At 31.7% G+C, this 15,286-nt stretch overlaps 1 protein-coding gene across 1 annotated transcript in view; it reads right to left on the bottom strand.

Annotated features, from left to right (window-relative positions):
* The window catches only part of unc-13-4A (BAI1 associated protein 3), a 41,791-nt gene extending 26,505 nt beyond the window's left edge, over positions 1-15,286 (bottom strand). Inside the window, exon 1 of the mRNA XM_088030257.1 lies at positions 15,196-15,286. The gene's annotated coding sequence lies outside the window, so the exon portion shown is untranslated. The remainder of the gene's footprint in view (positions 1-15,195) is intronic.

The raw sequence follows: 15,286 nt of genomic DNA, 5'->3' as shown, positions 1-15,286 counted from the left end.
TATGGGCTCAAAGTTTTAGTTCAGATAATTCATAGAATATTAATTAAAACAATGAAAATTTTAACAAAAACATTGGGAGTACTAAAACTAGGTACTGGTATTTGAGCATTTAATTCCAATCCTGCGTGTTCGTTTGATCTCATAGAAAGTAAACTTTACATGTCAAAACCTAATTGTGAACACGGAGTAAGTTTCTGTTTGTTTTATAACTGTATGAACTTGTGTATGATATCCTCTGTATTCATGTCAACTATTTAATAATAATTTGCTTGGTCTGAAACACCCAGTTTAAGAGATAAATATACAAATGATTTAAATGGTCTATTAAAAACTACTCTTAAAATTTATATGAAATACAAAATTTTATTCAGGAATTTTAATCGCACATATTCATGTACCCTTTAGGTATAATGAAAAAAAAGTGCAAAATGTGTCTATAAAATATAAAATGCATTTATCAAAACAAAATTAATGACTGCACTTTATTAATTCAATTATTGCATCTGTTGACATATTATAACAGATCATTATGGTTATAAAGCTGTCATAAAGCGTTGCTCATAACGGCAACGACGTCATATGGAAAATAAAATAGAGGGGAATATTATCAATCATAAAACAAAATCCCGAATTGGTACAACACGATTTTGAGGAACCCATAATAATAATTATTATTATCTATTCAGCCTTATATTTATTATTAGAACGCACACCAAATTTACACATAGGGAAACGTTAATAATATTTATGATAAATTTAATAAACTTACATGATAAATTTGCAGAATATAATTAAGATGTCTTCAATAATTGCTTTGAGAAAATTTATCTGTACACAATTTGCTCTTGAAACTGAATAAATAGTGAGGTTCTTGAAATGAAAAATAAAAATGGGGATCAACTCACGCAAAGAACCGTTTAACGGGTTTATCCCTCCCGAATAAAAAATGTCAATAATTTGAAACCGAACATAAATAAATGTGGCAGATGTTCGTTTTTATGTATATCACACTCGTAAACACGCCAATTTTTATCTCCCAAATCGACTAGCTAACTAAAAACCAATGCTTTATCAGAGACATTGAAATTCATTGAAAGTAATTTCCATCGTATATTGAAATCTTTTCACATGCATCAGCATCTACACCAATTTAATACCAATCCATTTATTTAAATTCCAGACTAAATGTGAGAAAACGATCCTTTTATAGCACATTTATTTCACTTTGGCTAATGATTAATGAATATAGAAGAGAAAAAAACGATTTTAATATTTGCATTGCTTTGCGCATTATCCATTTGTCATTTTCAGGATCTGTAATAAAAGTAATGGAATAAATTGTAACCGCCGATATAAAACGTTTCATTCTGTCCATTATCCTTTGGTGATCAACAGGTTTGCCACAACAGCGACTAGGAACTCGTAAATTGTACTAAATTATAAATGAATTTTGCCCCGACATGACAATAACAAAATAAATGAAATGATGTTTCGTAAGTCAAGCTATCAACAAACACATAATTTGACTAATTCTGATTAAATTTATGTTAATTGGGGTTCCGCAGAAACGGAATTAGTCCTTATCATCTCCACACTTCAAGAGAACCAATGAAGCGTTAATTAAAATCTGAGCAATCATTTTCTAAAGTTTTTGAAATATAATAACAAAGTTTTCTTCTTGGTGGCATATCTCCCTTGAATCAGCCATTTAAACTGAATAATCCAGAAATGTAATTTCCGTCTGGATTTTTTTCCTTTTGCTCATGGATACGAGTTTAATTATATTTGTCGACTTGTCAAAAGATCGTGTACGACCTCTCTTCAGCTTTCGAGTAAAACTGGTTACTTTGCAGAAGTAACATGACGTTGTTGTTGAAAATCAATCAGCTACGAAGCGGGAACTAAGTGAAGTGGTTCATAAGCGATTTTTTATGTAACTACAGGACATTTCTAACTAATGGCTCTATAGAAGCCGAATGCTTGTTTAACATGCAGGATTTAATCGTGTTTTATACTGAAATGTTGCGGGAGAGTGATTTATGATTAAAGAGCGGAAATGTGTGACAACGAAAACGCATCTGCCCACTTTTATCCATCCCATTATCGCAATATACAGGATGTTCAAAAAATGGCGGACCAACTATTCACTACGTGAATCTTCAGATAATAACTAGTAGCTAAATTAAGTTTTATCAATTATTGAGTGCTTCGTTGAAAATCTACAGCCACTTAAAGGGGCGCTAATTATGGCACAAATTTTTCTTTACAATGAACTCAAGGTTTACAAAATTCAACTAGAGTTCATGTTTTGGGTGACATTTACATACTTACAGTCTTTAAATGCCTTAAATGTTGATGCAAAACGTTATTTTGCATTTTTAAAATTAAGCTCAAAAGCGCAAAATTAATCTGGCAACATTTCACTTTAAGAATTCAGTAATTAATTGTTGCCTAGTGCCTGACAACGACCATTTGTTTAGAAAAGTCAAACATTTTTTAGGTGTCACAAACTAGAGGAGTTTATTTCTCTAAAGATGTATAATTTTGCTGAATATACCGACACCTGAAGAAAACAGTCGAGAAGCAGTAAGGGGCAGTAAGGCTTGTGAATTTCCTAACTGGCAATTTCCCAATAGGTACGTGAGATGGGCCGATTGGAACCAAATTTATCAGGATCATGGAGGACCCAAGACTATTCGCGTACCAAGAAGAGAACAAATGGTTCTTGATCTACTTCGTGACTTTTACTGGTCAGGTGTTATCAAAATTAATTGCAAACCATAGTAACCAATTACATGATTTATTAATAATTCGGTACCTCAGAAGCATAAGGGCTTATCTCCATAAATCATAGTTTCGAGAAAATCAATAAAACAGGTATTTTAAAAAATCACCTTGCTGTTACTAATCTCTTTTCAAATATGCAATTTAAGAGCGAATTACGAGTTATTGATGACTATTTATTTCAAATCGTTCGTAATAGTCGTAACTTTTGATCCAAAAATATTTTTTTGGACATACTTTCACACTTGGTTCCTTATGCTTCTAAGAAAAAGTAGATTATCTGGGCCTAAATTCCGCCTAGTAAGAGAAACTTTCAATAAAAATTTACAATGTATTTACAAAAAAAGTTTGTACATTATTAGGAATCATGACTAATAAAGATATATTAAAATTAACCCAAATTCAGCAAGTTCTATGGACTATTTAACCTTAAAAAACTGTTTTATTGTATACCATTTTATGAGATGTTACAATACACGAATTTCCTTTTGTAGTATTCCCATATAATATACTTGCGTTTATCATCAATTTGAATAAGTTTGGATCGGTTGAGTAAAAAAAATACCTCGAAATGTAGACCTATAAGGAGTTGGTTCTTTATGCTTCTAACATGATTTGGTACATAGTTCCTTATAGAAACCTAAAATCGTTTGTTTTTCATCTGATGGAGATTATTTTTCTCTGTCTTAAAGAAGATGTAAAGAGTAAGACAAAACATTATTTAACTCAGTTTTCACAAAAATTGGAGATAGACCCTTATGCTTCTCAGGTACCGAATTGTAACTACCAAAGTGTTGTCCTGGTCTCAAAATTATACTCCTAATAATTACCGAAAAAATTGAACGCTGTTGCCGTTTTTCGCTATATTTAAAGTTATTTTGCTCCCGTACAAAGCTTCAAATAAATATTTTAAACAGCATTTCCAATTCACAGCGTCTTAGAGTTTGACGTTCTTATCAGTTGGTCCGCTATTTTTTGAACACCCTGTATGCAACAGGGTTAAAAATTATTCTTGGAAATTAATTCCTACAACTAAAAAAATAACAAAAACTCTTCTTCATTATTATAAGTTTCTAGTAGAAAAGAGTATCCGATGCATTAATAAAAGATTTTGTACAATATTAAACAATAAGGATTAAAAGTCAAATTTTATGAAGCTTTAATGTATGCATTAACCCACCGCCTAAGTAATTTATCAACAAATTAAAAATTTACATTTAAAAGTAAATGCATATTATGCATTTTTTATAAAATCTGCGTTTTATTTATCATAGTTTCGAGCTTTTAAAAGTGAAGGGTAATAACGACAGAGACAATTTGTAAAAATGAGTCTACATAACGGAAGCATAAGCGGAAAGAAATCGCAAACAATATTTCATAAGAGAATTCTGTTGCTGACAATGGTATTCATCATAATTCGTCATGATTCCAAACCGTGTGCATAGACATAATCTGGCTGTACTCTCAAATGAATACTACATCCAAAATCTAATGAAATATCTAATTAAGTCACAAGGTTATTTGTTTAGTAGAATACCACTCGTTCTCCAAGATTTTGGCTAATAACACTAATAATACCATTAGTCTGGGTTTCTTTTAATAAAATAAAAATTAAACGACAAACAAATTTTAATTATAATTAGTCCAAGTAGAGAAGAATTCGAAAGATATTTCATTCGTATTGTAATTTGTTCGTAATAACATTCGAGTGACGTGAATATAGGCCTCGAGGGATCTTTGAGAGACGAGCTTTCTAAATTTATTATGGAATCCCAGCTTATTGATTAAGTTTTTTTTCGTGAGAATTTCGTTTTTCCTCTGTACTTAAAATTCAATAAAACTTAATACTTAAAACTTATTGGTTAATAAAAAGTTTTACTAAAGTTTTAATTAGATTAATTGATCATAATAAATTAAAATCAAAAGCAGTGAACCATATTAAACGCCCAAAGTTATCCTCAGGTTTTGTCTTGTGCTCTTTAAAAATGTGTGAAAAAAGGTTTCCCTGTAAATAGCACTACGTAATTTAATATTTTGATGTAGAAGAAAAAAATGAGGTTGGCGAAGAACTGAAATTCAATAACATTTTGATTAATTAAAGGTGAACGGTTTTCTCGAGATTCAATCACTATCGGAAAATCTGTAATTGACTATCTTCGGTCTTGCAGGATAATTTTGTGTTTCCAAAAAAATTAATTCATTCATTACGTTGTTTAAGAAAAGCTTCTTTAGGGTAGATTTTTTCCGGATTAATAAGATTAGTCTTAATAATATTTTTTATCCCGGCGCATCCACCATTTTTCTAAACACGTTTTGGCGCTTCGGTTGCGTTTCATTTTTGTAAAAAAAACTCAGACTCGTGAAACTAACTTTTAAGACCAAATCTACTGTTACAAATCCTGGAATCAACATTTTCTCCGCAACATTGTCTGCGATTTTGTCGAATGTTGCACCCAAGAGGAAAACAAAATTCTCCAATTCTGCTGCTACTCTGCCGATGGAATAAAAGGCTCACAATCCTCGTGCCACTTTATTGTTACGTATTTTTTATAGATTGTGACAAATTAGGTTTGGAAAAAAGAATTGTCGATTATTGGGCTATAAAACCAGAATAAAGAGTTACCGTCGAGTTCCTCCCAATTAAATGAAGCTGGTGTTACGTTTCAGTTCCTGTAATTTTCAACCGATTGTCACCACCGAAAAGAACGGAGATTTACTTCGTTACGGCTGTGCTCTTTCACTGAAAATTTAGGGTCGTTTTGAGGAATCCCCTTTCCCACAAATGGGATGTAATGGAATTCGAGCCAATTTATGCAGCAACACATCACATTGGACAAGGAATATCTTTGCGTTTTCGTAAGTTATTCAGATCTAGGGGATCGGTTAACTACTCGAAATATTGGAAGATACGACAGTTTAAAGGGGTTCCCTAGATCACAGAATACCCTTCAGCTTGTTTTAGATGGAGTAATTGTGTAATGAAATTCTATTAAACGCCGGCAAAGACCGAACATGTGACGGTAAATTATGTATATTTGATATGACTTTTTTGAAAACGTTTACATTTAATATTTTGTAGTGCGCCGACTTCGTTTTAAAAGTTCAAAACGTAACTACGAAATGTTATGCAGTTGTAAACTGGTTCAACTTGACATTTACGCACTCCCTTTCCGAGATTATTAAATTTAACTTGACGGGAACTCAGAAAGAAATAGAAATATCCTTTCATGGTTCATATTAACTTTATTTCCATATGAAACAGACCTAGGTGCATGTTTATAACGCGATTTTCATTCATAATAATTAATGAGCTAATGTGAAAAGTTTTAAATTTTGAAAATTAATAACAAATTACATTTTCCGATATTGTATAAAGCTTTGTAATAATACATATTTGCAACGCAATAATTTTTTACTTTGACGAATTTATACATGAAATTTAATGGATGGTTAGAAAGCTGAAATACCTCCAAACAGGTTTTTAAGTCATTTCGCTAATACATAATGATAGATGTAAAAATGTATACAATTGTTCACAATTCACAATAGAATTATTCCCCGATTCCATGATTCCACGTATTTCTATGGAATCTGGTCATGATTTATGAAGGATTAGCTGGAATGAAATTGGAATTTTTTCGGAAGCATGTAGCCAGGATAAGCGCGGTATAGGTTTGTGCGTCATATTGGAGATAATGAAAATAATTATATTAAATGGTTTTCGTGTGAGAATTGGGAGAAATTTTCATAATTTATGCCTAAAAGGCATGTGCAACTAACACTGATGTTTTTGTGAATTGCGCATTAATATGTTTTCTAACTTACTCAAAATCGTCTTCTGGTTAAATTTTAACGTTAATTTTATAACCGTAATCTACATATGATGATTAAACATTTACTGAAAATATTAAATTAATTATTAATTCGTAACTGATCACTTGGAATTAAGATGATGAATTTTATGTGAAACCTCGTCCAAATTAAAAAAAACAATTAGACAGTGTTAAATTTAATATCGATGTGGATACCAAATTAAGTTTCTGACCAAACTTACTATCACTCTTAACAATGTCAATATAGTTAATCACTCAATCAAGGCCTGCAATGTTCAGGTTTCAGCGCTTTTCGATTTATAGTTAATCCATTAAATTGTAGCTATATCCGCCTTATGATTGAATATCGAAATGTAGTGCGACAGAATCCTCACCAGTTTGATGGGGAATCCTGTCAAAGGGGCCAAACCTAAATGTCACTTTGTTTTATAGAATAACCCTGACTGTGACGTGACCCTATTCGCAATCTCGATCACGCTGTTTCAGAATATAACTCATTGTAGCTTTCCTAGGATCCGCTGAATGCACATAACCCTTCTATTCAGCGAGATAAATTTGATCCGTTGCTCCTCAATTTCCTTTAACATGTGCTAATGGATACGTGAAGTTTAGGCGCTACTCCTTAGGCAAACTTCTCTTTAATCTTTCGTGTTCAGGTGGGATAAACAGATTTTTGTTAACCCTTTCGAGAAATTTTATATCGTCGTAAAATTACTCCAATGAAAGAGACTTAGCTGAGATTGCTCGGAACGTAATTTTGTAATTCAATAAGGAGTTTATTAGGACGACGAATCTTAAAGATGGTGTAAAGATTTCGTTTTTACTGCTAATGAGGCTATTGACTACTTGACAACTTCACGTTCACATTAAATTCCACAATGCGTTCATAACAGTCCTTTTAATTTTAACTTTCCATTTCTTTATAATATCTTTTAATTGTAGGTGAAAACACGTTGAGTATACTAAAACTCTGAGGCTTAGAAGAGAATCAGAAATTCTTGATTGAATAGAATTGTTATTGAAAATTAAAACAATTGGATAATGTATAAACAAAAACTGAAAAATGTCATGCAAGTATCGATCGAATTGTGTTTGCACGACTCCAGTGTCAGAATATCAAGCTAATGTTTTTAATTAACAGTGACATCCGATCAGTGCAGAACTAATAACGATAAGGGCGTTACCACTATTAGATTGCAAACAAAAAGTTATCTAATCATAATATTTATGTTCCAGTAGGATGATGTTATATTGGTTCAAGTTTTCAAAATATGTTATCGAATCAGTTCACCCATAACTGAATCGTTTTGTACTTTCCCGGCGATGGAGTCCCAGAAACAATTGTCTCATTAAACTGTTGCCATAGAAATTATCTTCAGGATAACAACGAATGAGTTCAACTGAAAACATTTTCACTCATATTGCACTATTGCACTGCGTCGTAGACGTTCGTTAGCAACATTTTTGCTCGCTCTATTAACGTTGAAAAATCGATGAAATTATGTGCACAGAACTGTGGCATTATAACTGGTTAACTAAATTATTCAAGGCAGTCGATATGCGAACACAAAGATTATTGTTTACCAGCTATCCCACGCGAAGTGGATGACAAATGTTAACACCATGTTAATACCAAACAAAATATTAACCCAGTTCTAAAAAAAGACGATAAAATGTTTTGTCATAATTTCGCTCAACATAGAAAATGTGATTTTTTTATGTTATTCACTATAGCAGGATTAATATCATTGAGCAACCTATTTTTGCTCTTTAATTATGTACCTACACATCTCGTTCTTGCTAGGTTTTTATGCACAATTTAATCCCGAAGTGCTTTACAAAGCTTGAAAATTTTCAGAGAATGAATATTTTATGTCTTAGAATTCCTTTGACAAACCACTGTCAGTCCCTAGGTATACAACGTCATTTTTCTTTGTCGGTTATATTTTATATTAATCTTCCGGTATTTAGCTACACGTAAAAAGCAGGACTTCGAGAAGCCAGGTATTATTTACGTTCAGAAATTTTGTGCTTTATTCTAGAAACTTGAAGATTACATCACTGGTCTAGTTGAGAAAGTTTGAAAGAGTTGTGCTTTCCAAGACTTAATGAGAAATTCATGACTATTTCGTACTTTCCCGACAACTTTTAGCTGATCGTAATTAAAGATTATTGCAAATTTTCCAACAAGTTTTAAAGACATGTAAAAATATGCAATAGGGTCTTTGAACTCTCCATTCAATTTCGATTTTTTTCTGGACTACTTTAAGGTTCAGATAGTTTTTAATTCTGATCTGTTCGCACACATTTTTATTATCGTTAACTTTTTACATTGCAGATCCATCGATTTTCTCAGGTTGGAATCCTTCATATCCTTTTGTGTTTAAATTCTTTAAATCTTTGCATGTATTTAATTCTTTAAGGCCTTTAGATCCTAAAAATCCGGTAATTTTATATCGTTTCTGTCCAGAGCATCCTTTTTTAGTACCTCAGGTCATATAAATACTTTACATTCGTTAATGCAATACTAAAGAATCTGTTGATTTTTTAAATTTTTTAAAAACAAAAAATTCAGTCTTTGAATTTTAAAAGTGTCTTCTCTCCTGTCTATAATTTATTATTATATTACATATACAAAAATAAAATGCATATGAGTGCAAAATGTGCAATAACAAACATCTACATTAATTAAAATCGAAATGGTTAATGCATAATTGCGCATTTTTGATCAAATCCGCTCTTTAAACGAAATAATTAATTCAAATTTTAATGGTAAAGCTAAATTTGTTTGTTGAAATTGATGATCCAAAAATACATCGTAATAACGGATTGATCAACCAAATTATTGATCTATCAGCGTTTGGCTTCGGCAAATTTAAATGATTTTCTTATTACTGTAATCTCTTGCTGAAAGATCTGAAAAGAGAAACCTTATTTGTAATGAAAGTCTTCCTCTACACTCAAATGACATCATCAATCTTTTAGTCACAAGATGCGTTCATCAGCGAAAAAAGCGACAATACTTATTCGTTTAAACTTTTGAAAGTTTAGATCGTTCGTCTTTTTGGAATCGGGAAAAAGTTATTCAGTGTTAATTTGGAAAAGAAAAAGTATTTCACAATTACTTTAAAAGAACATTTTCTTACTCCATCTAAGAAATTAATGTAATTCCTGAACCTTCGCTTGGATGGGCATATCTGTTGTCATGTATTGAATTTTCCTTCTTCTTTTCTGTGTATTCGTAAACTGCATTAGAGAAAAGTGTCAAAAAGGAGATTGATGAAATTGGAAATGTCAATGTAGGTGTTTTGATGAGTATGCTACGAATAACTTTCTTCTTTCATTATTTGGAAATGTAAATTATTTGTTTACATGACACAAAAGTGATTTAGTCGAGCAAAAAATATCAAAAATGCAAACGAACTCCACGGGAAATGGAAAAAATCTCTTGCTGTAATAACATTTCAAGCTTGTTTACTTAATCTCAAAGCATCAAATCAGTAATCAACTTATTTTAGTGCAGGCATATGAAAACTAGTTGTGACATCTTCAAGTATCAAAATTGATTGAAAATTAACGATAAAGCTCAAGAAAACGAAATATGATTATAATCCTGATTCAATCAAATCTAATTAATGTCGTAATAAACTCCTTGCTTGAATAACAGTCCCCAATAATATTTTTAATCAGCCGATACAGATCCCCATAATTTCAATTTGGCTAACATATTGCCGAAGGAAGATTTACTACATTAAAGTTATTGAGGTCGTTAATATAGTCATTAATTCCATCCTATAACAACATTGTAAAGTAATTTTTTCTATAAATAACTGCAGGGTTTTTTCCAAAAGTTCTTCCGACATAAGAAGCAAGTAGATTTAAAATTCTTTGTTAAGGTAAGCTCTCAGAACGTACGGCGCGCCATCTTATTGTTAACTTCAGAAAATTTAATAATGCAACAGTGAAAAGAAAAACGTTTCATTCATTCAGATTTTCTAAGAGCAGAGAAATTGCCGTAAGGAACAACAATGAACTTAATGTTGGGTATAACGTGCAGATATTTAGTTTTTCCTCACGTTCCTAAAACGTTGAGTAATTTAATTAGTGCAGTACTTACGATTTTTGAGACAACATCTAGAGAAAACTAAACTTACCCACAGATAATTTTGCTATAAAACCTATTTTTAATTTGTACGACCAATGAAAGTTGCCATAAAAACCACGAAGACAGATAAATCGAAAATGGAGTTTTACTTAGGATAAAGAATATTTGAAGGCTAAAACAGGATGAAAGTAAATTTACATGTCAACTAAGCATATCGGGAGTTCTCAACATCGAGAAGCACTTTAAAATTTAGTGCGAGTTAACAATTTATACTTAACCTTTTGTAATGGAAGTGTTATGACGCGTTGAAACTGCAGCACACTTCATTTAAATTTTAATTCCAGCTCACTCTTCATCTTCACTAGTGTTATTTCCGAAGCTTCATCTATATTCTACGATCGTTCACTTTTTATTTCCGACTCGTTTCTTTCCGACTGATATCATATCTAACCTGATTCTTAAGTATATCTGCTAAAAATTAATAATAAAAAAGTGTCAGGTGAATTTTAATAAATTACAAAATGAAACTGAACCGCTAAATTGACGTTGTACACGCAAGGTTATTGATCTATTAAATCCTAGCGTGGTGTAAAGTTCATTTAATTTTATTTAAACGCACTTTCAGAATTATGGTTCGACCTACTTTAAAGATTGGACATCAGAGACTCATTTTTCCTTATCGCAAGAAAAATTAATGCTATCAAATTGTTAGCATGTAAAGAATCATTTTGCACGACTGAGGTAAAAAATCTTGGTGTGGTCGACAAACTGAAGACGTTCGGTCGTCTTTAACAACGTTAAATATACTGGAAATTTAGCACATCATTCAAGAGAAACTTCATTCCTCCGACTTCATTTACATTGTTATCTCAAGTTTTCGATCATACTCGGGAGTTGGATATTCTCCATTCTGTTATAACTCGTACAAGTGCCTTGTAAATTAAACAGGAATTTCAGTACTGTTCCGAAACGACCATGCCCATGGCGTGAAAACATTCATAATGTTAAGGATTCATAACTTAAATTGAAGCACATTTTTGTGTTGCGGTTAAGGGGTGGAAATGTTGCAAAGTAAATTCAGCAAAAAGAATACAAAGTAAATTAAAAAAAAGTTGTATGTTTATAATGAAACATCAGCCGGTTAAAGAGGTACTTAGTTTCTTTTGCATGTTTAGGAAGTTATTTAGGTCCTCACATTCGTTTAATCCAGTCTCAGCGACTGCCTAACTGGTAAAAAGATATGGATCCTAAGGTTTAGAAAGAGTTCTCAATTTTCAAATTTGAAATTCATCAATTCAAAGTTCTTATTAAAGTTTATCAAGAATATAAAATTTCTATACTTCTTGAAAAACTGAGAGGATTCTGAGAACCTAAACTGGATTAGGGAATACGAATGATCTGATTAAACTTAAAGAATTCAGATAATTTTAATGATTCCTAGAAAAATTTAAGTATCTTATGAAGCATATCTAGAATTTGTTGTGAAAACACCAGATAATTTTAAAAACCTAAAGAATGTAGAGAATCGAAAAGATCCTAAAATCTAAAGAATCTAAAAAAGAAAAATTTGAAAAAACTTGTACTAGATATCAGGTTATCATAAAAAGGTTCTGTTCAGTAAAATTCTCTTGAAATAATTTCTTACTTTATTTACTTCAGATTGCATTGTTTCTATTTTTATGTCTTGTAGTATATGAGCTAGCAAAATTAACGATGAGGAAAGTTTGGATTCAAAGCTTTTAATTAAAATTCCAGACAACACATTAATGTTATGACAAAAATTGAAAATATAAGCCGTAATAGAAAAGACTCCTTTTTCAACTACTGTAACTCTAGAAAAATCATTTTAGGGCGTTGTTCTATAAAACAGTCGCCAGAAAGCTGAAAAACTCTTTAGCTACAAGAAAAGACTATTCGTCTTACAGAATGATATCCCTGTTGAACATAGAATACAGTGTTGGCTACTTCAATAAAGAACAAATTAACAAGAACAATGGAAAGATCTCTAGAAGAACATCAGTGTGGGTTTAGAACTCGAAAGTCGATGATTCATCAAATTCGTAAATTCCTGAAAAAAAGCTTAGCAAAAAGGACAGCTTTTGGGAAGTACAAATTTGTCAAAAATTGATGCAAGGCAGTATTACCATTTCCCCGTAACAGAAGTGTTAATTTATTAATCAATATACGCCCAGTATGTTGAGAAGCAGGAAAAAAATATGCAAATGCGAATTAGCCGGAGACAGGAAAACCGGAAAATTTGTGAAATATGAAATATTCGACTAGAAGAAAAATGGGAGACATTTCATAGTTTTCTTTAAAAATAATGATCGCAAAAATATCCCCAAACAGAAAAAATATAACGGTGACTTTGAAGACATAAAAATAGAAAATTTAGTCTTAAAATCGCCCAGAACATCATTTGTTGCATCAAATGAGAAAACCCACTTAATTATCCACAAATAGAAAAAAACAGTTTTTGCTTTGGTATAAATACACCTTTTACTTTTGCTCCTACAAGTATCGATTGAAACGTCAAACTGCTAATTTATAAAGTCACCCCTAAATAAGTGTCAAAATTGTATCCCACTGAATTTATATCCAAGCGTAATTTATTCGAACCGGAATTCATATAACAATTCTGTTTATTAATCTTCAGCAGCTTGTCAAACTCATTTCACGCCGACTTTTGCTATTTAATGTTAAAAGTTATTTTTCAGAAAACACAATGTCTTAATTGAGTCAGTCGGCCCCATCTCCCCTTCATAATATTACAGACCTCAAACACAATAACGAAAAGACTGAAAAGAGTTTCATTTATAAAATTGCAAACTTTGCAATTCAAATAAAAGTACCTACTATAGTAATTTTTTACGAGAGCAAAAGGGAAATTAAATTTAGTATAAAAGAAAGTTACTGTTTGTCATTCTTTAGTTTGTTAACCCCTTTCATAAAGTCGCAATCACGGGGTTACTCAAATATTGACTGCAGCAAAAACGTGCTGATTTTTTAATAAATCCCAAATTGTCGATTGTAATGAAGGCGTCGGCGTCCTAAAATTTTAGACATTAAGTGATTTGTGAAGGAGAGCGTTTTGCCCGCTTTTCAAATAATATTAAATTAAATTTTAGGGAAAATTTATTTATTCGTTGTTCGACAATTTGTTACATTTATTAGATTACAGTAGACAGTTCTGGTAATAAATAGTAAAAATGATTTCATGTTACATTATTTATAAATGCAGTTACCCATGTATTGAAAATTGTCGATAACTGGTTGTTATCTATAACTACTAAAAAGGTTTTTAAGTGAAATATGTAGTTATACATTTGCTACCGTGACGAGCTCACAGTTTTCATTCGCTTTGATACTTTTGATCATATTTACGAGTGCGTGGCTTTGAGTAAAAGAGTATTACATGTCAAAAGGCATTTTTCATTGTATTCTCAATATGGGCGTAGAATGAAAGTTAAAACCTGTATTTATCCAGAATCCGCAAAATTGATATCAATAGTATGTGGATTTTACTCGTCAATAATGCCTAATTGTGTACTAAATAATTAAGAAAAATACGGTTGCAGTCCAGGTGTACATAAAATTGGAGAGTGCAATATTACTCAAAATCAATAGTGTTATAATTAGACAACATGCAGGCATTTGGAAATTTTAACGCAAATTGTCGCGCGGATAACATCATATTATTAGTCTTTATTGTTCAAAGTTTGACAATTTGCAATTTAAGTCACAAACTTTAATGTTTATTTTCTTAAAAATGCGTTAGCTTTCTGCACAATTGAGAACTACTTCAAAATTTGTTCGAAAGTTTTATTTCCAATTAACGCGAGCTAAATGGGATGAAGATTTATCGCATAAAATTTTTAAGCGTTTGTTTTAAAGTAATTTGCATCGTGACATTTTACCTCCGTCTATGACATTGCTAGGTTGCAGAATTTAATAAAATCTGAGCCTAAGAAGAGATCATATTTATTACTTTTCATTTCCTCTAGAAATATAAACGAAAATAAACGCTGTGTAGGGCCGCAAATTAAGGTAGATCTATCCCTGCAAAAGTTATAAAATTAGCAATCATTTTTGGGTTATTGCAGAATTTATTTGCATGCTAAATCCGCCCACATCACCGCAAAAAACTCATCCATCAAACCAATTTTCAGTAAGTTGGAACTCGTCCGACATTAACTGTGGAGGGAAATTACTCCGGACATAAAACTACAAAGCTATTTAACTTTTTATTGGTTACGACTGTCTAACTGTGTCATTTTCATTCAGAGATTGATGGAAAACCTGTAGCTTCATCCTCAATGGACAAAAAAAAAACGCGTCGATCTCCAACAAAAAAGAAATTTATTTGTGCGATCTTCTTAAAGATCAAGATTTTGGGAGTATCAAAGACAAATCCCCGAAATCCTGGTGGTGAGACTGTACGAACATCGAAACAACAACAAAACGGTCCCTTACCTTTACACCATGCCGTAAAGGATAAACAGAATATCGTGAGCGAGGATCAACAGTTCACATTATCGCGGCCGACCGGGGCGAAATCGCGAAT

The sequence above is a fragment of the Gnatocerus cornutus genome, chromosome 2, assembly GCF_029298725.1.
Source record: "Gnatocerus cornutus isolate USDA-ARS CGAHR chromosome 2, icGnaCorn1.1, whole genome shotgun sequence".
Lineage (NCBI taxonomy): Eukaryota > Metazoa > Arthropoda > Insecta > Coleoptera > Tenebrionidae > Gnatocerus > Gnatocerus cornutus.
Note: the sequence above shows the minus strand (reverse complement) of the source record. Positions and strands in the feature narration are given on the sequence as shown.